Here is a 7735-nt window from a genome sequence, read left to right as displayed (position 1 = left end):
AATGAATGGAGAGATGGCAGCTCTGGGTAAGCTTCAGCCATACACAGAGGGAAGAATTACCTTTATTGTAACAGGTACAATTATTGTCATGGAGCACTTCTGTTTCAGACCATTCCTTTTGCCTTTCCTTTTATTTATTTCCATAGGAAATGCTGGAGGATGTGTACCTTTCTTCATGTAGAGTTTCAAATACTGATTTTACCCATAAGCAAAAGCTTCTCTTTCTCAAAAAAATTGAATTTCTGTTTATTATACTCAACCTTCTCCATAGAGTGGGTGTAACCAGGAGAAGAATTTGGCCCATGATGTGAGCTAAATTTTCAGTGCTTCCACTATTTAGAGCTCTGTTGTGCTAAAAATAGCTTTCCTGTGGTTTTGGCCATGGAGCCACAAATGCAAGTTTTCAGAGCAGAGTTATTGTGGATGTTGGTCCCTACTGTTGCTACAAGGAATGAAACTCCAGCTCATGACTGTCAGCAGATGGTTATGTGGAGTGTGAGGCTGAATGTTAGATCTTCTCACTGTCCCAAAGTGAGGATGTGTCCCACCCAAAGGCCTGACACATCCACAAGGGACCACGCTCAGAAGGCAGCATTTTGGCTGGGGGGTGAAGAACCCCAGGAAAAACTGGGTTTGTGCAGGAGATAACAGTGGAGAACTCACCCAGAAATCTCCATGTTTGGCTAACAGTGTGGGATGTAGGACAAATGGAAGGGAAGGTGGAAACCTTTGAGTCAACAAGACACAAGTTTGTTCACGGCTCATTTGGAGCAGAGTTTTCATCGAAGGTAAAAAAGCTCCCGGTGCTCACGTGGTTATGGCACTGTGATGTCAGTCATCCTCTTTCTGTCCTGCATTTTCTGTCCCACTTCCATGGTCCAACCTCTCTGTTGTCCACAGGAAATTGGTCTGGTTGTTGCAGACAGCTTTTGGGAGGCAGGAGGTAACTTTTTTCTGAGCTTAGTAGTGGGTGTCAGACTCCAGAAAGTGTTCTCATAATGCGAGGTCATGTTCTGGAAATAGTCAAAAACCACTGATTTAGAGGAATGAGAACATTCCATGTTTCTGTACTGCTGATGCAATGGGGAGGGCAAGCTGGGGATGGTCCAGAAAAACAGCAAAGCTGGAGGAATATTCAAAGGCATTGTGCCATTTAAAATTATTTTCTTTATCATTTCCTCTCTGAGAGCAGTGTAATACTTCGTGTTAATCAGCTGGGACATATTTTCCATTCCTCTGAGAAGGTTTCCACCCCCTGTTCCAAGGAGCAGATCCCATTTAGCAGAACTGTGCCCTGACTGGGCTCTGTCCACAGGTGTCATGGATGATGGTTCATACTCTGATGTGGACTTTGCAACAATTCTCAGGAAAAGGCTTGTATTACTCATAACTTCATGCACATCTTACTCTTCCTGCAGTCTCTTTTCCTTTCTTAAGATTTTGCCCTTTTTATATGCATTTCAGGCATTTTTTTCTTGAGCTGTGTGTTCAGTTTTGCATCCTCAGTTGACTCTCAGCTGGATACACCATCCACAGTATATTGACAATTTTATTCTGTAGAGTGTGAAAAGACATAGTGGAGCTGAACTTAAAAAACCTTTGTATAATAATGTCTTTGTTTCCAGCATCCCATAGATGTACCATTATTTAGTTACATGTCTCATCCCATTTATTCTTCCAGTCTGGGAAGAAAAGCTTGCATCTTTAACCTTGCTGGGCATTATATCTTTGGCTTGCCTCCCCTCCCTCCCCTGGTCTAAATTTCACATTAACATCTTCTATCTGTAGCTTCAGGAAACAAGACTAATTCTTCCCTCTCTTTCTCTATACTACTCTGAGGTGCCACACAAGGTACCCAGAAGTGTGGCTGTAGCAATAACAATTTAATTTTAATTTAAACAATGTAATTTAATTTAAACAATTTAAATTTAATTTATTCTCTGAGAATTCAAAGGCTGTCACCAGTGAGTGTGACCTCACAGGAGCCTCCACCCCTGAGGGCCTTGTCCATAAGCACTCTCCGTATCTTTCCTCCAGACACTAAACTTTATTTCTATTTTCTTACATATGTGATGCAAGGTACACAATGTTTGTGTTGCCTTCTTGCTGTGAGGCAGCCACTTACCACCCAGTGCTGTTCTCAGCCTGCTGTAAATTGTGGGCTCATTGCAGAGAACCAAATGGCCAGAGCACCCCCCTGTCTGCTTGCTGAACTCTGCTCCAACACAACACTCTTTTTCTGCCTCAAAAATAAATGTAAAGGTATGTATAGTATGTTAGCCCCTCCTTAGCCTTTCCCACCCTGAAACTTTTCAAACAGGGATGGCATGTTCCTCTCTTCACTGCCAAAAAAAAAAATAAATTCCTTTTGCAGCATTTCCCCCTTCCCCCATTTCTTCTCAGCTGACAGCTGTGAGAGTGGAACTTTCTTCAGCTATCCTATCCATTGCCCCCAATTCTGTTTTTAAGCTAGATTTGGTTTAAATATCCAAGCCATCTTCCACACTACAGGATTTTTTTAACATAAAGTGGCTTTGTAAATGCTTAATGAGGGTAGAGACATGACAACTGTTTTCATAGATATATATATATACATATATATATATTTCTTTTTAAAATTACATTTCCCCCTCTTCCCCCAGCAATTGAGAAAGCTGATAGGGAACTAAATTGAACAATACAGTCATTTTAGAAGTCACAGGAAGGCCAAAGTTTCATAATAAAGCAACTTTTTTTCAAAACTATCTCCTTATAACTGAAACTATCTATTCAGTTTTCAAACCGTTCACTTCTAACCAAACAAAAAATCTCATTAAGAAATATAGGGGTCATATTCAAAACCTGGAGAGTAAAATGAAAACAGTGGAATTTAAGATACTTGTTGAACTTCCTGTTCTCAAGCATGCAAGGCCTGATACCTTTAGGTAGTTCTTCAGGTGGTTGTTCTGCACTTTGCTCAGACTGGGAGGTTTTCACTCCCTCTGACATAAACACCTACAGTACCTTTATGAGAACTTTACAGCTTTATGAGAAGGCAGTTTTCTGTCCTCATTGCCATCAGCCAGTGCACAAAGGAATGTAAGACAGGTACTTGTGCTTTAGTTGACTTTACAAGGCAGGACCCAAAGTATAAACATGTGCAGTTGCCTCTGCAGAATCCAAACACAATTTAATAATTAAAACATTCAGGGAAAAGGGGAAGGTTAGCTAGTCATTTTTCCATGGTTTATCCCAGCCTCTTGTCCATGTGTTGGGAAATCTAGGTTTGATGCTGCTAAAATAGGATTGATGGTTCCATGACTTGTGAAATTCGTAAATTCACGAAATCACGTGATTTCTGGAAAATGTGTTCGGGATGCTTTGAATCTCCCTGTTCTGAACCCTTTTTTGAACCTGATATGCTATTAGAGTGGACCCACTGGAGCGGGGCACTAGAGATCCAAGGGATGGAAATCATGTATGAACAGGTAGTGGTGAAAGTGGTGCTCATTTTCCTGTGACCTCAAGGATAAACAGACCTGAATCAGCAGATAGCAAAGTTCCTTCGTCCTTTATCTGTCTCATTGATTACAAGGAGGTAACTTGACTTCAGACATTAGGGGTTTGCCCATTCAACATTAGTCTGTGACAAAATGGCATGAAAAAAAAAAGGAAGATTATTTTTTTGGCTGGTGTATCGTAGTTCTTGCTATCACACTCCAAAATAGTCTGTGTTTTGTGCTTAAGAATCAGTGATTTCTGTGGAGAGTGTGCTGCAAGCACGTCTAAATCGTTTTAAATCGAGAATGTTTTGGAAAACTTAGGTTTTTTTGGAAAACGTAGAGTTTTCCTTGTCCTCTCCCATGCTCCTGCATGCACACCTTCAGCTTTCCTCATCCCTGGAACTCCAAACCCTCTGCAGCAGGAAGCACATGGGAGCTCTGCGTTGTAGATTCACCCACAGTGCACAACTGTTTTGTAACTCCTCAATCAGAGAACATTTTGTTTTGCAGAGACATGATGGCTGGCACATGAACAACACCTAAAATGCCTGCTGCCAATTTGTTGTTTGTTACTTAGTTTATTAATTAAGTTACACAAAAGATTTGGAGAAAGGCCAACAGTTGTGTTTCTTTTTTTTTTTTTTTTTTTTTTTTTGGTCCCATATTTTGGACTGCCTGGCCAAAGCAGAACAATTGCTGGGGCAGAGACACAGAGGAGTCCCCAAAGGTTAGCTCTGTTCTGGGACTAAATTACACCAAAGCCTTGCTCCTTCACTGCTGCCATGAACTTTAGTAGAGATATCCTGTTGGGCTATTAATTGACCTCCTAAGAACCTCTGTTTACATCAAAAATGATGAGCCACATAGTTTTGAACCAGAAGAAAAAGCTCAAATATATTTGAAATTGAAATTTCAGCTTGGCTCACTGGATATTTTTCCCTGTTTCTCTCAACTCCACATTGCTTTTTCTTCATATATTTTTTTCTTTTTGGTAGATTTTTTTACCCTTAATTTACACAAATAAAAGATGGGATTTCATGTGGTTTCTTTTTAGCTTCATTATATATGTATTTGTATATATACATATCTATATATATATAAATCACTTTCCATTACATTTTCTTGTTTCTATTTTTTCCAAAAGGAATGTGATAGCAAGATTCAGTTGGCATTCCAGATGCAATTGGCATGCCAGATTTTTAACTGCTACAAGATGGTGTGGTAACAGAGACACAAATTTATGTAGAAATGATGATTTTTGCCCCATATATCTTTTCCTACACATTTTTTTTTTTTTGCCAGAGGAAGAAACTCTTCTGTAGGAATTTCTGTAGTGGATCAAACTAGGACCCAGCTTAATTCAGTAGCATGTCTGAAACCAGCTCTGATCAGCCTCCCCTGAGAAAAGCAGCCTTTGGGTCATGAAGTAATCTTCCTGTAGGAAAAGTTTCCTCTTAAAATCACTTTGTGGGCTGAAGTGTGAAATACTTTCCTCTAATTGTGGATGTTCCTGTTGCCTGTATAAAGCTAAATTTCTCAAAGCCAGCGGAGTTCGGGCCTCAACAATACATCGTGGTGAGCAATTCCACCTGGTCCTGAACTGAAGAGCAGAGCTGAGCGTGGTTCAGCCTTGCACATGTTGCTCTAAGGCACCTCATCTTTGTAAGGCAAACTAGACTTGGCCAGTCCTTCCTCACCATGAGAGGCCTTTGCATGGACAACTGATTTTTATTACTGATTCCAATGGAAGTAAGCTCAGTATTCAGATTTAGCAGAAATTCATGTGCTTGGAATTCCAAAAGTTGGTTGGATACTGAGGGCAATTTAAAAAAATTAAAACGTCCTGACATCAAGTCATGGTGTGGAACCCAATTCTTCTTTAATTTACCCTCGAATCAATCAATTTACTCGGTTAAAAATGAGAAGAAACCCTCGTGCCTGCACTATGCTTAACCAAGATCAGGCACTGCTGTTGGAGGTGTTTTTGGCATGGTATTATTCTGAAATATTTCTTCTGTGCTCTTCAGAAATAACTTTGAGGAAACAGTGCTCTCTTCCATTTTACACGATGAGGACAATGAGAGTTTGTCCCATGCTGGCATTATATACAGTACGAAAATCCTCATCCATGTAATCCTTTCTAGAGCCATTCCTAACGCTGCTGACACATTTTCTTGAAGTTTTAAATGGGGTTTTAGTAACTTATTCTGATATGCAGCCCCCTGAAGGACCTCAAGTACACCAACCCAGTCTCACCAAAGAGAAGAGGAGACTCAGAGGGGACCTTATGACTCTTTACAATTCCATGAAAGGGGGTCGTAGCCAGATGGGGCTCGGACTCTTCTCCCAGATAAAAGGTGACAGGACAGGAGGATATAGTCTTTAAGCTGCACCAGGGGAGGTTTAGGTTGGACATTAGGAGGAATTTCGTCACAGGAGGGGTGATTAGACATTGGAAAGGGCTGCCCAGGGAGGTGGTGGAGTCACCATCCCTGGAGGTGTTTGAGTGCTCAGTGCCACGGTCTATTTGACATGGTGGTGTTGGGTCACAGGTTGGACTGGGTGATTTCAGAGTTCTGTTCTAACCTAATTAATTCTGTGAAAACAACCCCCAAGCTGTGGGCCAGGGCCGGTTTGAGCCGCTGGTCGGGCAGCAGCGCCCGCCATCGCAACACGGCCTTGGGGGGCTTTTTTATCCCTCCGCTGTGTGCTACGTTACTTTCTGGACGCCGAACCCCGCACGCTCATTTGTTTACTCATTTATTTATATCCATTTATTGACTTCGCTCCCTTTCACACCGCCCGGGTGCCCAGTTCCCCACGGCCACCCCTCACTCTCCCCACACGGGGCCCAGGCCCGGCCCTTTTCCCGCTTCCTCCTCCCGCCGCCGCCGCGGCGCGCGCGCGGCCCCGCCCCGCGCGCACATCCGGGTCCCGGCGCTGGCCCCGCCGGCCCCGCCGCCGTCGCTCCCGGCCCCGCTCCCGCTCCCGGCCCGTCCCGGCCCGGCCCGCGCACAAGTTCGGCCGCAGGAGCAGCGCCAGCGGCGGCCGCGGCCCAGCCCCTCACCGACACCGCGCCCGGGGAGGCCGCTGCTCCGCGCCCGGTGGGTCGGGGGGTTGAGGTGTGTGTGTGGTGGGGGGGCTGCGGGCCCCGGGGTTCCGGAGCGGGGCGGGGGGAACGGGCCGGGCCTGTGGGGACGCGGGGCCGAGGCCTCGCCGCGGGGCCGCCGGGACAGGGTGGTGCGGGGGCGGGCAGGGGCAGCGAGGGGACGGTGAGCGGCGTGTGGGGGAAGGAGCAGCGCCGTGAGGGAGAGAGCGGAGCGCGGGGCCGCCCGCGGGGAGCGCGGACACGCGTGGGGACGGTGCGGGCACCGCGGGCGTTGTGCCTTAGTTTTTGCTGCTGTTTTTTGTTGTTGTTTTTTTTTTATTATTATTATTTTATTTTATTTTATTTTTTTTGAGACGAGGGCTAGCTCTTGGCTGAAGTCGGGCCTGGCCGAGCGAGAGGAGAGCAACAATCCCGCCCGGCTGGTAAAGGGGCGGGAGGCGATGTGAGGGCACACAAACACAGACTCCTCGCACTCTCACACACGCACACTTGTCCACCGTGTCCCTCCTCGCCTGACAGATGCCTGACAACAGATGCGCGGCCTCCGTGATTTAGGACGGCGATTTTTATTTATTTTATTTTTTATTTTTTTTTTTGTCTTCTGCGGGTTGTAAAACTTAATAGAGGAAATATGGTCTTGCGGTTAAAAGCACAAGACTGGAAATCAAGTGATCTATGCCAATTGTGGGGTTTCTGGTGTGACTTTAAGGTGATTGAATAGTATGTCACAGTAGATGAAGGGAAGAACTGATTTAGCAGTAGTGTGGAATATGTTGTCGAATAGGTTCAGTAATAGTTGTTGAATCTTTTGGTGGAATCTGTAGGGATTTAGAGATTCTACTCAGTGAATCACTGGGGCCCACTGCTTTAACAAAACCTCCAAGGAATAACTGTCAAAATTTGCATCAGCAAAATTTTGTCTGTCATGGGAAATTAGATTGTCAGTGTGTGATGGTTCTACATGAAATCTCTCGCTGTTTTTCATTCCTGTATTAATTTCAGATAATTAACCTTCCATGGGTGGTTTTAAAATCCTGAAAACTGGAATGAGCATTGTTCTTACGTGTGTCAGTTATGGAAGTTCTGGACAGAACGTCCTCCTTCTGAGCAATCACAGAATTTGATTGAAGAGGAGTAAAGGAAA

At 44.3% G+C, this 7735-nt stretch overlaps 1 protein-coding gene across 4 annotated transcripts in view; it reads left to right on the top strand.

Moving 5' to 3' along the window:
- SMAD5 (SMAD family member 5) overlaps positions 1–7735 on the top strand; it is a 33701-nt gene that overhangs the window by 5950 nt on the left and 20016 nt on the right. Inside the window, exon 1 of one of the 4 annotated variants that reach the window (XM_017836078.1) lies at positions 6512–6586. The exons of 1 other annotated variant lie outside the window; for it this stretch is intronic. The gene's annotated coding sequence lies outside the window, so the exon portion shown is untranslated. Of the gene's footprint in view, positions 1–6511; positions 6605–6825; positions 6845–7735 lie in introns of those variants that run through there. 2 more of the 4 variants (XM_017836079.1, XM_017836080.1) reach the window with 2 other exon arrangements.

This window comes from Lepidothrix coronata, unplaced genomic scaffold, assembly GCF_001604755.1.
Source record: "Lepidothrix coronata isolate B3197 unplaced genomic scaffold, Lepidothrix_coronata-1.0 Scaffold269, whole genome shotgun sequence".
Classification (NCBI taxonomy): Eukaryota; Metazoa; Chordata; class Aves; order Passeriformes; family Pipridae; genus Lepidothrix; species Lepidothrix coronata.
The sequence above is the reverse complement of the archived record's forward strand: the minus strand, read 5'-3'. Positions and strand labels throughout refer to the sequence as shown.